Source organism: Panulirus ornatus, chromosome 1, assembly GCF_036320965.1.
Source record: "Panulirus ornatus isolate Po-2019 chromosome 1, ASM3632096v1, whole genome shotgun sequence".
NCBI classification, from domain to species: domain Eukaryota; kingdom Metazoa; phylum Arthropoda; class Malacostraca; order Decapoda; family Palinuridae; genus Panulirus; species Panulirus ornatus.
The window spans coordinates 88,734,350-88,752,127 of NC_092224.1; the positions used below are offsets into that span (position 1 = coordinate 88,734,350).

Below are 17,778 nucleotides of genomic sequence, written 5' to 3' on the forward strand. Positions count from 1 at the left end.
TATTGTGGGGAGGGGACGGAACTGCTTTAGACTGAAGTCTAGCAAACTAGAACCTCCCTCAATTTACTTCATAAAATCAGTAGTACTCCTCTCCTGCAGTTACCGCCCATTCTTACCTCTGGCTTGTTTCAGTAACGAGTTTACTTCCTCATCCCACCATCCACTACCCTTTCTCATATTCCCACCTCCCACTATCTGCATCTTACACAGTTCACACTAACACACGCGCACACTACTTCCCTAAATACCTTCCATTCCTTGTCCCATCTCCTTGTCTCTCACTTTCTACCATTCTTCATTTTATCTCCCTGGCGATCTCTTTACACAAGCCTTATTTTCCCAGCACACTCATTATGATAAACCCCTCTCCTCGCCCATATGATTTCCCCTTTTACCTGAAGCCACAACAAGGGTCCACACGCTCTTCCACAAGAAAGAGATGAGACATGCCAGCCAACTGACCCTTTCAACACATGTATATCCATCAGTCTGTGTCTGTACGTCAAACATCTACAACATGGTACAGAATGCAGATTTTATAGATTTGTATTAACATATTGGTTGCTTATACTGACCCCAAATAGCAAAGAAATAATTGTATTATCTCTTCTTTCCAGCTGTGAGTGGCCGGTCCCCAGCGGTACTGGCCGTGTCTGAGGGACTCGCCAAGATGCGAGCCGGTCCCCCAGCACTCCAGGCTCGCGCGAGACGGTGCTGGCTGGGGCAGCTGGCGTGGCTGGTCGACGGTATAGTCAGGTGAGGACCGACCATCATGAATATTGCTTCTTTCCATGGATCTGAAATCACGCTACCATTCGCATACGCCGTAGATCTACGAGAGAGAGAGAGAGAGAGAGAGAGAGAGAGAGAGAGAGAGAGAGAGAGAGAGAGAGAGAGAGAGATGGCTCTTTTTTTGACCAGATTCTTCACCCTGAGACTTTGTGAGAGACAGGAAGCAGATGAGGTTTGGTTGTGGGCAGTTTTAAAACCCTGGTTCCCGAAGTCGTCGACACATCCGGCCATTTAACCTGGACTAATGTGCTCCAATTACGGCCGGAATCGGGTAGTTTGAGAGCGAGGGTACCGTACTGGGCAGGCCGGAAGCTGGGGCCAGGATACAGGGTCAACGAGGCCACGGGGTCAGGCAAGGAGGTCAGGGGGACACTGGAGGTGAGTTGGAGAAGGCAAGGGGGGACACATAGGGGAAGTGGGAGAGGAAGGGGGACAGGTGCTAAGAATCTCCGGGTTCCCGCCTGACTCTGTTGCCAATGAGAGGGAGGGTCCAGACGGTAGTGATACCGGCCCCTCCCACGACCTCTCCCACTCTAGTGGACCTGCCTCTTTTTCTCTTCATTATACCAACATTTGTGGTCTCTGGTAACCTCTCCTCTCTTGATCACCATCTCTCTCTCCATTATACCAACATTTGTGGTCTCTGGTAACCTCTCCTCTCTTGATCACCTTCTTTCTCTTCATTATACCAACGTTTGTGGTCTCTGGTAACCTCTCCTCTGTTGATCACCATCTTTCAAGTCCCTCTCCTAAGATCTTGCTTCTTTCTTAGACACGGTTGTCTAATGATGTTCTCACTCGCCCCTTTTTCATATCTAGTTATAATCTCCATCCACGATTCCGGTTCATAGGTGCTGTCTGTGTTTAATGTAACATAGACACATCTGCTGTGCACCTCAAGGACCATACGTTCCTTAACTCTGATGTTATGTAGCTCAAGGTCTGTTTCCCAGCTGCCTCACTCTTCTTTTTTTTTTCCGCCTATTGCTCTCCTAACTCTACATATTTTGTATATTTCTTCAACCATCTAAACTCCTGCCATGAGACTATGACATCCTCGCTCGCAAGCCGAGTTCCTCCACTTCGGGGATTTCAGCGTTCGCCGTCAGGTGTGGTTGAAATCCTCCCATATGTATGGTGGTGAGGGGGACTGAAGCCATCACGTTCATCACGTTCTCCATTCTCGATGATCTAGAGCAAACCCACTCCACCCATTTTCCAGGCCGCTGTGACCACACACTCTCTTGATAATTCTGGATCTGTTTTTCATCTCTGATCCTTCGCGTTGTAACTACACAAACTTGCCCTCAATTGGTTCATCTGACCATATTTCATAAATGTATCTATCTTAACGGCACTGCCCCCTTTAGCAGCCCCTTCTAAACTCAAATACTGGCACCTTAACAAAAGCTGACGAATAAATTACGAAAACTTTTATCTGACTTTCCTCAAGTACTGTTTATATGGTGATGATTCTGTCTTTGCCAAACGCATAGCAAAGTTACCTTATTAATTTCCACCAAGACGATCTCTTCTGCCAACCCACGGTTCGACCGTTCCTGTTCTGAGGCCATTCAGGCAAGGGATCAGGCATATCAGTCTTAGAACAACTCTCCTTTCTCTGACTCCCATTCAGCATTTATCAGTGCCCGCATTCATTGCAAATACGTTAACCGTGAGGCGAAGCGTTCCTCTATCTAGAGGAACTGCGATAACTTCTCCTCTTCATCCACTGATACATCTTTCTGGTCTTTAAGGGTATCTCTTAACAACTTCTGTCGTTCTAGCTTTCCTTCATGCTTTGCTCTTCTATATCTAGCTTCCTCTCCGGCTGATCTATTCCCATAGTTTCCAATGGATCAGCCACTACCCTTTGATCCATTAAAAGCGGTGTCCTTCAAGGTTCTCTCCTGTCTCTCACACTTTTTCTCCTGTCTCTCACACTTTTTCTCCTTTCTTACACTTTTTTCTCTCCCTTCTCTCACCGACAAATAACCGAAGACCTCGTACACTGACGACTCGACTCTGCATTCTCCCACATCCTTTAAATCTGCTCCTTCTCACTCGATCTGCATCCCGTCTCGACACAACTTCATTAGACTCGGACAGAACATCTCACTGGAGTGGACAAAATCTGGTTAACATACTTGGTATTACTGTAACATCCACTCTATCTTGGAAGCCCCACATTACGAAACTAGCTACTCCAGGATAAGTTCAAAACTTGAGGCGCTTGCCCTACTACCCAGTGTTGGTTCAATTTTCCCTCTTCTATGGGTATTACTTTGGTTTGTGCTTCCGAAAGCTGGCTGCTAGTGTCTACCCTCCTGTAGCTAGATCACGCAATACTCGACAAGATACTCTATTACATGATTGTTGTGTGGCCGTTGCCAACTCAAGGGTGGGCCGTTTTGATACCTGTTTCTTTCCCTACACCTCGAAGATGTGGAAATCTCTACCGACTCGTGTCTTTCCCAATAACTATGACCTGGTATATTCTGAAAGACAGGTTTTTCATTTCCTCCATTGTGAGTAAATACTTTCCTTTGTCTCTTCTTTTTTCCGCTTTCTTTTTTCCGCTTCATAATTCTCTCATATTTCAATGAAAGCCTGGCCTAGATGTGGACTTTTGTCCGTGACTGGAGCCTCTAAAGAAAAAAAAAAAAGCTTGGAGGAGAGAGAGAGAGAGAGAGAGAGAGAGAGAGAGAGAGAGAGAGAGAGAGAGAGAGAGAGAGAGAGACAGGATAGATCAACAACAATATCATTTACATGGACGACAGAAGGACAGTCAGATCTCGAGATGCTTCTCGAGACATGATCATTCACCAAGTACAAGAGAGAGTGGTCGCACACTCGCCTTGAATATAGGAGCGCACCTTTGCCTGTACGAGTGTAACAAACTTTTAGGTAATTTCAGGGGGAGGTGAATGCTGAAGGGATCAGATGGACACAAGAGTGTTGAGAAACAGAATCCCTTAACTGGATTAGAGTCTGAATTCTTAAACCACGTTACGTTCATTCATGGGTTCGAGTCCGGGATCTGAGATGGTATAGATCTCTCTCGCAATTGTGTTCTTATCCCTGTATATCACAAGCCTTTAGACCTGCTCTTGCTCTGGGAGTTTACAGCAGTGTGAGGTAAACGAACACTTGGCTACAGAGGGCATTAGTTGGCGGGGTACAGCGGTCTCCAGACTGCAAGATGAAGAAAACAAGGAAAACAAATTAGAATTCAGTGATGTTAGACTATAGATAAGCAAGATACAGCATAGGTTTACTGGTAATGAGGTATTTTGAGGTTCTGCTGGTGTCATGCTGTATGCCAGGGCAGTGCTAATGTCATACGATATACCGGGGCTTCACTTGTGTCATGCGGTATGTCGGGGCTGGCGCTAGTCATGCAGCGCTGGTGTCATGCAGTATGCCGGGACAGTAGCGCTAGTTTGCGGTTACGGAAGTGCCGCCCCGGCGGTCAGAGGTTACCCACTGACCGAGAAGTTCACTATCCAGTACCGCTGACTGGGGGAAGTACTGTGGAGGAGGAAGGAGGAGGAGGAGAAGGGGTGGAAGAGAGGGAAGTGAGGGGTGTGTGTGTGTGTACAGAGTTGGTGCTCATAGCAAAAGTAGTATGTTTCGAGGTGTATGTGTACTGGGAGGGATAGGTGTTCTGGCGGAGGTGAGTACTGGGTGGATGGTGGTAGGTGTAAAGGGGCAATATTGAGGGTGTGTGGATGATCCCTGGAGAATGGAGAGGCTCTTGGGAATGGCGATTTAGGTAATGTGGACTTGGGAGGCTACTGGGAGATGGTAGTGTAAATGACAAGGTGTACTGGATGATATGTGGGTAGCGCTGGGAGTCGGGATGCGTACTGGTTACTTCTGAAAGGATAGTAAACTGTCGGGTCGCATCTTGGGAACTGGAAGTGGGAGGGATAAATGGGTAATGGGAGAGTTTCCTGTGGAGTTCAATAAGAAGGGGGGGTCAATATGGAATGGAGGAGCGCACAGAATGATGGCAGGGTTGATATATATATATATATGTGTGTGTGTGTGTGTGTGTGTGTGTGTGTGTGTGTGGTGGGGACCGCATGCTACGCTGGTGAGCCACAGATTGGAGGAGAAAAGGACATGTACTCCAAAATCATGGGATTCTTTACTCCTCATCCTTTGTCTTACCAGGTGTTGGAGGTATGGAAGGAAAGAGATACAGAATGGATGCAGCAGTGATAACCAGGTGATATATATAGTGATAAAGACGACACGTGAAAGCAAGAGTAGTGTAAGGGACCGAAAATATAACACGACAGTAATCATAGATAAACATGGGAAACTTAGACAGTAGAAGATTTGACGGTCTATGACGACGTTATCTGCCGGAGGACAGCAATGGTATCCTATATTTCTTTTCTGTGTAGATGCAGACGGGACAGTAGAATCGAGAACTCCACTACACGCCACCACTATAGATGGAGACAGGATAGTAAAGCAGAAGGCTCTTCCCCACCCACCACTATAGATGGAGACAGGATAGTAAAGCAGAAGGCTCTTCCCCACCCACCACTATAGATGGAGACAGGATAGTAAAGCAGAAGACTCCTCCTCACCCACCACTATAGATGGGCTTCCTTAGTGTAGCGTTTATTAGCGTTCCTGACCATGACGCATTCACGGGCCGCCCAGGGTCGAACGCATAGGTTCGAATCTCGGTTGCGGAAGTCGGTCCTCAGTCAACTCAGCTGTTCATCCACCCCTAGGGGTAGGTCCATAAAACGAGTACCTGGCTCAGGCTAGGGCATATATATATATATATATGTGTGTGTGTGTGTGTGTGTAGCGTTAATGGGATGGCCTTAATTAGGGCCTCAGCTGTCTGTACCGTTTCTACTAATATAAAAAAAAAAAGAGCAAAAGGCCCTTCCCCACCCAGCACTAAAGACAGAGACAAGTTGCTAAACCACAGGAATGAGGGATAAGTATGAGGGTAACGAGAGAGAAAAGTGAAGGTAACAGAGAGAGAGAGAGAGAGAGAGAGAGAGAGAGAGAGAGAGAGAGAGAGAGAGTAATGAAAGTTACACAAATAAACACACACCAAACATGACTAAGATCCAAGCAAAGTGGTTTGGCCTTAACACTTTTGAAAAGGATTCAATCCCCTTAAAAGCAGCAGAAGAAAAGGATTACGAAGCAAAGGCTCTCTTCCAACCCAACCCTCCACTCCCTCCGGCAACACACCTTGCACGATGAAAATGGCTGAAGGAAAGTTTTATAGGAAAGTCGTCACGGGGGAGAATGAATGCGAATGTGTCTCGCATCCCATCACGAACGACGTGCATCCCTTCCTTTAAGTGGAATGATCCTATGATGATTTACTCTTGTTTCTTGACAACAGGCGACACAGGGTAGTCAGTCTTGTTAAGTTATCGCATCATGACTGAGGCGAGATCAGTGGCTGAAGAGGTAGCATGATACACCACTACGTTATGATGATTAAGAGAATTATTCAATACAGTAGAGTGACAGGTGATGATCAAGTCTAGTCTTGAAGATATTAAGACTTGCGCTGAACAACGTGTCTTGGGCGCTTATTCCACGCGTCAGCCATGTCGCTGGTGAAGAAATATTTCATGCAGTGACTCGGTGAGCTTTAGTCCATTTGCTCTCGTTGGTAGTGCTGGCGATACGGCAAAGACATTTTCATTGTCGGTATTGTTGATATTCTTTGGGTATCTTGAACACTCTACCCAACTGCGTCGGGAGTCGTCTCTTGCTTCGAGTGAGGAAAGTCTCGCAATTTGTCCCCGTATGATTATTACCTAATTTAGTTGCTCTTCGCTGCACTGCTCATGATACAAGGAGAGAGAGAGAGAGAGAGAGAGAGAGAGAGAGAGAGAGAGAGAGAGAGAGAGAGAGAGAGAGAGAGAGAGAGAGAGAGAGAGAGAGAGAGAGAGAGAGGGAGACAGAGGGAGGGAGAGGGAGCGGTGTTGTACAGGAGGAAGCGGCGTGGTCCGAGCTGAACCCTGCGGTCCACAAGACGCCGGAAGTTGCAGATCTGAGAAGCTAATGACAACTGTGTCGGCGGGAAGAGTGAAACAGGCGGACCACCATCACCAGCGCTATCACCACCATCACCACCAGCGCCACCACCACCATCACCAGCAGCGCCACCACCATCACCAGCGCCACCACCACCATCACCACCAGCGCCACCACCACCATCACCACCAGCGCCACCACCACCATCACCAGCGCCACCACCAACCATCACCACCACCATCACCACCAGCGCCACCACCACCATCACCACCAGCGCCACCACCACCATCACCAGCGCCGCCACCACCACCATCACCAGCAGCGCCACCACCACCATCACCAGCAGCGCCACCACCACCATCACCAGCAGCGCCACCACCAACCACCATCACCAGCGCCACCACCACCATCACCAGCGCCACCACCACCATCACCAGCGCCACCACCACCATCACCACCAGCGCCACCACCACCATCACCACCAGCGCCACCACCACCATCACCACCAGCGCCACCACCACCATCACCACCAGCGCCACCACCACCATCACCACCAGCGCCACCACCACCATCACCACCAGCGCCACCACCACCATCACCAGCAGCGCCACCACCACCATCACCACCACCAGCGCCACCACCACCATCACCAGCAGCGCCACCACCACCATCACCAGCAGCGCCACCACCACCATCACCACCAGCGCCACCACCACCATCACCACCAGCGCCACCACCACCATCACCAGCAGCGCCACCACCATCACCACCAGCGCCACCACCACCATCACCACCAGCGCCACCACCATCACCACCAGCGCCACCACCATCACCACCAGCGCCACCACCATCACCACCAGCGCCACCACCACCATCACCACCAGCGCCACCACCACCATCACCAGCAGCGCCACCACCACCATCACCACCAGCGCCACCACCACCATCACCAGCGCCACCACCACCATCACCAGCAGCGCCACCACCACCATCACCACCACCAGCGCCACCACCACCATCACCAGCAGCGCCACCACCACCATCACCAGCAGCGCCACCACCACCATCACCACCAGCGCCACCACCACCATCACCACCAGCGCCACCACCACCATCACCACCACCAGCGCCACCACCACCATCACCACCAGCGCCACCACCACCATCACCACCAGCGCCACCACCACCATCACCACCAGCGCCACCACCACCATCACCAGCAGCGCCACCACCACCATCACCACCAGCGCCACCACCATCACCACCAGCGCCACCACCATCACCACCAGCGCCACCACCATCACCACCAGCGCCACCACCATCACCACCAGCGCCACCACCACCATCACCAGCAGCGCCACCACCACCATCACCAGCAGCGCCACCACCACCATCACCACCAGCGCCACCACCACCATCACCACCAGCGCCACCACCACCATCACCAGCAGCGCCACCACCACCATCACCAGCAGCGCCACCACCACCATCACCACCAGCGCCACCACCACCATCACCACCAGCGCCACCACCACCATCACCACCACCAGCGCCACCACCACCATCACCAGCAGCGCCACCACCACCATCACCACCAGCGCCACCACCATCACCACCAGCGCCACCACCACCATCACCACCAGCGCCACCACCATCACCACCAGCGCCACCACCATCACCACCAGCGCCACCACCATCACCACCAGCGCCACCACCACCATCACCACCAGCGCCACCACCACCATCACCAGCAGCGCCACCACCACCATCACCACCAGCGCCACCACCACCATCACCAGCGCCACCACCACCATCACCACCAGCGCCACCACCACCATCACCAGCGCCACCACCACCATCACCAGCAGCGCCACCACCACCATCACCACCAGCGCCACCACCACCATCACCACCAGCGCCACCACCACCATCACCACCAGCGCCACCACCACCATCACCAGCAGCGCCACCACCACCATCACCACCACCAGCGCCACCACCACCATCACCAGCAGCGCCACCACCACCATCACCAGCAGCGCCACCACCACCATCACCAGCAGCGCCACCACCACCATCACCACCAGCGCCACCACCACCATCACCACCAGCGCCACCACCACCATCACCACCAGCGCCACCACCATCACCACCAGCGCCACCACCACCATCACCACCAGCGCCACCACCATCACCACCAGCGCCACCACCATCACCATCACTAGCGCCACCACCACCGATGCTGCTCCTGCTGCCACTTCGCCCAAGACGAGTGACCAGGAGGACATCTGGAATGAAGAAATAGAAAACGGGTTGTCAGGAGTCAACGGCCCGTTCCAGGCACAGACATGAATCTAACAACAGTAAACAACCCTCTCGAGTGCACCAACCATACGTACCCTCGTTATCCTCGCTACTCCTTCAGCCTCAGTTAGCACGAACTCGCTACCCTTTTAGTTTTAGGTCAGACACCCACTGCCCCTCAAGTCTCGGGGTCACACAACATACTACCCCTCAAGTGTCAGGTCACACATGCTCATTACCCCTCAAGTGTCAGGTCACACATGCTCGCTACCCCTCAAGTGTCAGGTCACACATGCTTACTACCCCTCAAGTGTCAGGTCACACATGCTCAATACCACTCAAGTCTTAGGTCACAAACTCGCTATTCCCATAACTATTAGGTCACACACTCGTTATTCCTGAAGTCTCGGGTCATACACATGCTATCCAACAGGTTTCAGGTCAAGAATATACTGCTCATCAAGTCTCAGGTCACGAATATACTGCCCATCAAGTCTCGGGTCACGAATATACTACTGCCCATCAAGTCTCAGGTCTCATACTCGCCATCCCTCAAATCTCAGGTCACACACTCGCTACCCCCTCAAGTCTCAGGTCACTGACGAGTGATAAGAATGCTGCATGTTGTGTAATGAGGCACCATATGATGAGTGATGAGGCGCCCTATGATCCTTAATGAGGTGTTATCTGATGAATGATGATGTGCAATCAGGGGAGAGGTTATCCGATGAGAGATAATGCGTTAAATGATGAGTGATCAGACGGTGTGAGGAGCAATGAGGTGCTGTACGATGAGAAATGAGGCACGATTGGACGAGTGATGAGTCGTCATGCATGCAGTAAGTGATCAGGCACTTTACTGATGGGTAACGGAATGTTACATGATGATTAATAAAGTACTAGTTCAGGAGCGATGATGCGATTCATGTACGATGGGTGATGGGCGTTCATTGGAAAGCCATGTACGATGGGTGATGGGCGTACATTGGAAAGCCATGTACGATGGGTGATGGGCGTACATTGGAAAGCCATGTACGATGGGTGATGGGCGTACATTGGAAAGCCATGTACGATGGGTGATGGGCGTACATTGGAAAGCCATGTACGATGGGTGATGGGCGTACATTGGAAAGCCAGGTTACAGAAGACCTGATGGTCTATGACGAGGTCATCTGCTGGAAAATCGTACATGCGTGGGAAGGACGAATAACAGGTCTGATGATCTATGGCGAGATTATCTGCTGGAAGAACACACATGGGAAAGCCAGATGATAGAAGACCTGATGGTCTTTGACGAGGTTATCTGCTGGAGGACAGTATATGAGGAAGCCAGTTAACGGAAGACCTTATGGTTATGACGAGGTTATCCGTTGGTTATCTGTTGCAAGACGGTAATATTATCCAACACACCTAGTCAATACGTATGTTTCTTTACATGCATGATATTTCATTTTCTTTATTTTGCACCTAGTATGTGTGCATCTGTATCGCGTTGGAATGGATACTTATAAATTAGGTACAGGTCATTAAACCATTCTCTTTCTACGTTCAAACTTTCGAAGTACAAAAATATTACATATGAGTTTTCTTTTTGTCTTTTAAAACATAAAAGCAAATTATTCAGTCGTTCTATTAAACACTCAACAAGCGCTCTCATGTCTAATTTTGTACTGTCACCTGTTCGATATTTAATGTAATTCAGCTCTGTACACTCCAGAGAATCTATGCTATAGTTTGCAATACTAAGTTATAATTCACATTATTTTGGTGAGGTTCTGATTATATATGATATACTCCCGTTCCCGATCAATGCCCCCAGAACTATTAGTTTGATTTCCTTATTAGAGTTCTAACTCTTGAAAATTTGATTTTGAATAGCTATGCGTTAAAATCTAATAATAAAGATCATATATTGTATTTCTCAAAAATTTAGAAATTATAGAAGTTCTTATGTAAAAGTATATTTTGAATAGATAGTATCAAATTTTCATCGCAGATGAAATTAAATTTGAAAAAATGGTAATAAAAGTGAAAGTAGATATAACAAATCATATGTGTATCTTATTTGACTATGGTTTATGTGTAAACGTAAAAGTCAGTCTTCTATATGATATAATTTAACATTTTCTATTGTTGAAATTAGTAATTAAGAAAACATTTATATCATTACATTTGTTTTAGTATAGACAAAAATAAATTGCATTCACGGGCGAGACAGGATTACTTCAGAGTACTGAAGGGCGATCATTGAAAAGGCAATAATGCAAAAAAAAAAAATGAATTCGTTAATGCCATCAGTGGATGCTTTAAAGTGGCGTTGGACACTATATATCTTCTTAGCCGTATGGTACAAATAATCTTTCAACCAGAATGAGGGACGATACTCTTAAAGCAATACAACATTCTCTACCATAATTGTAACAGTATTCAAATTTTTCATTCTCTACCATAATTGTAATATTATTCAAATTTTTTGCTGGAAAAAAAAGAAAAAATTAACGTCTCTATTGTGTTCTACCTACATACCCTGTGTGCACTGGCTCGCATGGAAACACGAAGTGCCTAAGAGCGGTACCATAAGAAATCAGTCCGAAAACCCAAATTCTTCATACTTGTCTATTTGTCATCATTGTTTCCAGCATATAGTCCTTGCTTTCTTCCCCTTCGTAGCACCAACATAGCTCAGATAATTCTATTTCCTCTCATTATTATCTACGTTAGATAGACTGGACTAACTCGCTCATTCTATGTCAGAAGTCTGTGGCAATGACGCATCTCATCTACGTTCAACTTTATTATGACAAATGTCTGTGTCTTGAGGCGTAGTTCCCTATACTTTTCTCCTCTTTTGAGTGTACTGAGGCGCCACTTACCTCGAGTCATTACACATGGCCGAGTAGCGCCAGCAGAGTACCATCATGGCTGTTTATCATTGTAAGGAAGACTTGCAATGGTTCTTGGTCGTTTCATAGCGATTCCCTCTTGGATCTGAGTACCAGCACTCGGGAACAGTGAGCTTAAGATCTGTTTTTCCCACCCTCCTCAACTCGCCTACCACACAGACGTTATGGGGTTCGATTCTCGGGGTATGGTAGTAAAACAGTTTGCATCAGATATCGTGTGTGCATTACATGGTTGAGGTGTGTACATACACATCACGGTAGCTTTGTGGGAGTCGATTAAAAATCCTTCCTACCTTGTCCAGTGAGTTAGTGTCAGTAGTTCCATCTTGTAAAAGATGCACATCGTAGCCTAGGGGGTTAGGGTACATGGCTGCCACAAAAATGCTGTATTGTAGCCATGGAGTATGAACACACGAGACAATTGTTAAAAACTTGTGAGAAAATTTCTATCATCAGTGGTTTTTAAATGAAGTCTCTAAACATTACAGGCACCTCATACATAGTATCATTATCACTACATATGCTAACCCCAGGATCCATTTTATGGGGTTCCTCCTGCAGCTGAGAGGCTACGCTCCAATCAGGAGCAGAGAAATGCTGCACTCCTTTGGAGCAAGAAATACATTGACAAGTCTGTATTCCTTTTCTAGTCAGGGGTAGTTGTCGGTAATTTAGATGGGTTGAGGTATTTTTGAGTAGAATTTGTCATACATTTGGTCCGCCACAATTTGGGTGCAGTGAATCCATATCTGCCGCATGACATTCTCCATTTTCAACTTCTACCTCTCAAAAGGGAGGAAAAGAAAATGGCCCCACGTCATAGCTAATTATCGCAATAACTTCGGGTCTAATTAAGTAGAAATATAACCTTACCAACTGATTTATTCCCTCACGAGGAGACCAAGAACAGTAATCTTAATGTAATAAAAGTAATTATGATGCAAATTACTTATTACAATTTTTACGACACATGTCAGACTTTTATGAACATATTTTCATGCGAATTCCATGTTTTTCGGCAATTATGATCTATTCTTTTCCCAGGCATGATTTGAACTTAGGTCATCATTATTAAAGTCAGTACAGATCCAGACACCTGTGAATTTTGATTTCTTTCTAAATTTGTTCTTCCACTCAGGTGTACGAGTGGAACGTCACTTGAGACAAGCAAGTCATAGCACTCGGACTGAATGGTACAGAATGCGATTTTTTGCTTCTCATTGCATAGCCAGAGGATGCATGCCTGAAGCTGGCTTATTGCATGATCCTGTGGCGGCGGTTATGTAAGAGATCCACTGCTGTACGCAAAGGATGAAGCCACTTCCAATGTTGAAAAGAAAAATTGCATGATGGGAAATAGCTATGCATGACAAATGCGTCATGCATCGGACCAACACATACCATGATAAACTAGGAATGGTTACCATGAGAAAGACTGAAGGCAAAAAAAAAGACGATCCAAACAGGGAATCCATTCATAAGATCCTATCATATACCCAAGACATGATATGTTATCACTGAGGTTGATCTTCAACCATTGACTGTAACACTCTGATATCCACACCAAAGACTCTTGAAACTCAAATATTTCATGATATCTCTGGTTAGAACTCTAGGGAGTGGGAAAAAGATGATTGACTTGACCAAGTGTCTTTTTTCTCTGTCAAGAGACAATGGAAGACAACGTGTACTCTCTACAGCCCGTAAATAACAACAGTTCGAAAATTATCGAAACTGTTCGGTAAGAATTGCTCTGGTAACTGCTAGAGATGTCATTGCAGACGAGGGGAAATATATCACCTCAAATCGTATGCTATATTTCTTCGGGAAGCTTCACATATTCTAGAAACAGGAGAGAAAGATGATTCTGTGCTGAACTGAGACAAAGGGATTCAGTGGATCATATCTCACAGTTAGGAGACGTTTCGAAGCACGACTGCACCTTGTGTGAAGGAACGAATGTGGAAATTCCTGTATCAGTTGTCAGTAGATGGTCATAATCCAAGGAGAAAGTAGAAAGTACCGTGGCTACTGTATATGAGTTCCATGTCCTACAGATGCCATAGGACTATGACATAGGCGATGTACTGCTTCGGGATGAATTTTCGCACACCCTCATAGCGACCCTCATATCTAATGAAGAAAAGACATGCATAATTCCTATGTTAGAGGCAGAGGATGACATTTTTCTATCGTTGACACATGTTGCTTTGAAGTCGAGAGAAAATATTATCACTGCCCACCGTATAAAAGGGTTTAAAGCGTCAATAGAGGCAGCATTGTCACGCTTACCCGATAGCCTTAACATATTCTTTAATCACGAGTCAAAAATATCTAGATGTTCATGAACAAGAAGCTTCACATGCTGTTGATAACCGCATCTTATATGTGGATCAAGATATTGCACATGGAACAAGTAATGAAAAATATGGACACCAAAGAACATACTCCTTGGTAGCACATTGCATCAGTCTCTTCGATGAGAGCAACGGATAGAACTCACCCACAAAGCAGGAGATACAGTCAGTTTCAACAAGCATGTGATTCGGATCGATACAGCACTTGCAGGGTCCACACCCCAATCACTGCAGTTTGCCTGAATCTCGGCGAATATTACAGTGAATATTAATGACGGGGATGTATTTCCTGACGTCGTTTCGTCGGCCAGTTTTGTGATTCTCCTGGTGAGTCCCGTGTGCAAAGTGCTGTTGTGTGTGTGTGTGATGAAAATCACGGCGGGTCTCGGGACAGAGCCTTGTGGTACTCCACACGTCACGTGAAGCCAGTCACAGATGCCTGACCTGATCTACCAAAGCTCGTTGTTTTTTTAGTCCAAGCGCCAGTACGCTAACACGCAGAGATTTGATTTTCCATGACGTGAGCTTTTATCTTGCTTAATAGTTCTCCATGTGGCAATCTGCCGATGGCTCTACGAAAGACTAAAAATATATGATGGGGCATGTCGGAGTCCCAGACATTACATATATGGCTGAAGAATTCAGTCGTTAAACACGATCTTTAATTCAAAAATCCGTGCAAATGATTGGTTATTTGTCCATTACCTTTTTTCCAATGATTTAATGATTTCGTGCCTCGCTGTTGTTTTTAACACTTCCTGGGACTTTGATGTCGCTGGGTCGGTAGTTCGCAGTACGTTTCTTACCCCGCGTTTCGAAAAATCTATGTTACGTTAGCTAGTTGCCAGTCTTATAACACTTTCCCTTCCTGAAGTGATTTGCCGAGTATTTTTAGCGACCGGAAAACCTCTTTTCCGGTTTGTCTTTCAGTAATCGTAGCTCCAGAGCTGCCAGGACTAGGGGAAGGAAGGATGGACCTACTGTGGCACGGGGAGGATAGGGGACGTGGAACGAGACACAGTTTGGCCGTGGAGTAGGGGTAAGAAAATGCATTTGGCACGAACATGGGATCAGAAGGAACAGAGGGTACGGAACACATGAGAAACAGGTGAGAGATGGAAGGGAACATTGATGAATGAAGGAAGGGTGGCATAAAGCTTGGTAAGAGGAGAGACAGGTCATACAGACCATGGGAGGAAGAGGACGAGATGGCACTGAACAATGGAGGAGGAGGAGGCACGGAACGTGGGAGGAGAAGGAGCAAGTAGCGCAAAACATGGCTGCTGAGACTAGGAGTGGGAGGTGGGTGGTGCTGGGTAGAGCAGGGGGAGGTAGCCGCGGGACACGTCTCCTGAGATACGAGGTGAAGAAGGACAGGAAGTGGGGCGGCCCACGTGTCTCTCCCGCCCCGCCCCCATCCCACCCCGGGCACTGCTGCAGGATATCGTCTCAAGATTACCGTCCCGGACCCCCAGGAGCACGACAGGTGCAGGGGGAAGGAGGAGGAGGAGGAGGAAGAGAGCCACAGGAGAGGGGAAAGACCAGAGAATACCACAAGAGACCAGAGAGGAAACCTAACACAAGTTGCTCAACAACCATCATGGCAGAAGTGAAAGACACGCAGACATGGTCGTCATTTATGATTGAACGAAAAAGGTAGTAAACAAGAGTAGAACCTGAAGTCATGGTGAGCGGAGTGAGTGAAGAGAAGAGCTGGGTGCGTGGAGAAGGTCCTACGAAGGACGGCAGGAAGGAAGCAGCCGAGCTAGTGCCCCACGAGCCTCCTCCAGGCTCCAGCCCCGGGCGCTGCTGCAGGCTGGCCGCCTCGCCTGCCCGACGCGCACCTCATTACACAACCAAGATGGGACTGCGACAAAAAGAGTGACGAAATAACCACTTTAAGAGGTCGAGATGAAGATAAGAAAAAAAAAATATGCATATAAAAAAGCTGCTGGGATGATAGTTATTAAGAAGGGAGATGATTAGGTTACCTTAGGTGAGTTATGGGACGAATGTGGTGAACTGCGAAGAAGTCTTGCGGAGGTCGTACGCTGCCACGTGAGGAACTTGAGGAGGAGGAGTGTGCGAGTCGAAACCATGTCACAACTGCAAAAGAGAAAGACAAGCGAGACATCAGCGCCCTTTCCGAGGAGGAACAAACACCAGTAAAGGAAGCATTTAGCAAAAAATTGATGATAATGGATAAACGTGCGGAAAAAGAAAGGCACTAGTGGAAGGTGAGGAAGAGATAGAAAGGCACAAGAAGAGCCAGGGTTGAGAAGAAGAGGTTGTTGATCAAGGTTACTCTGGAATCAGAAGGTATGGAAGAAAGGAGGAAAGGCGAGACGTAAAAGGATAGACACGAGAAGAGATAGACATGAGCAGGAATGAGAATACATGGACGTGTAGGTATGAGGAGGCATGAGGAAAGAACGAGAACGGATATTCAGGAGGTACATGTACATCAGGAGGGAGGGGATCCTCAGGAACGTGGTTAATATATACTTTAGCAACATAAATATATCTACACGGCAGTACGACCCTTAGACATGACCTCCGCGAGATATTACCTGACCCAGTGGTCGTACATACCACCGTTCTCGAGGAAATACGAGAGAAAAAAGAAAATGGTGTGAAAAAAAAAGAAAACGACCACCAGGAAGAAAATGTTATATAATGAGAAGCAGTATTACCAGCACCGGAATATTCCCTGGAGAAATGCAGTATTGCAAAAGACGACGTCCACACCTATTGCTGAACTATCCATAAACCGTAACGTTGAAGACTTGCGCTGCCACATGCGGAGGGATGAGTCTCAACACCTTATACAAGTCCAGTAAATTATGAAGTCATGAATGCGCTAATCCTTTCAAAGAAAATGTACGCTAATCCGACCATGAGGTTTTTCCACTTTTTCAAAAATTTGTAAATATTTTCTCTTGTCTCTTCTTTTTCCTTTTCATAATTCTCACTATACTTCAGTTATTGCCCGGCCTTGATGTGGACTTTTGCTCGTGACTGGAGCCTTCATCATAAAGAAAAAATAACTGGTAATTTGGGATGTGATCTACAGATGCATTCAATTTTCAAATAGAAATGAATTGAAAAAAAGATTGAGAGCATAGTTAGCTGTAAGGGCGCACCGGGCGCTTTGTGATGGAGCGAATAGCTTCCAGTGAATGAGAAATGAAAAACACTATTGTATAACGTGACAATCTTAAACCAGATATAACACCCCCTCCATCCTCCACCCAACTTATACCCAGACACCTCCCTCACTTTACATTAAACGACCCTGCCACATACCAGACATCCCCATCTCAGTACCAGCAGCCACCACCTCGTACTTAATGTCCTCCTCCCTCCCTCCTCAATACACCACCCGCGCT

At 47.3% G+C, this 17,778-nt stretch overlaps 1 protein-coding gene across 1 annotated transcript in view; it reads left to right on the top strand.

The window, feature by feature from the left end:
• The first annotated feature begins 617 nt into the window (after positions 1-617).
• The window catches only part of LOC139750755 (dnaJ homolog subfamily C member 27-like), a 111,943-nt gene continuing 94,782 nt past the window's right edge, over positions 618-17,778 (top strand). The window contains exon 1 of the mRNA XM_071665495.1: positions 618-756. The gene's annotated coding sequence lies outside the window, so the exon portion shown is untranslated. The remainder of the gene's footprint in view (positions 757-17,778) is intronic.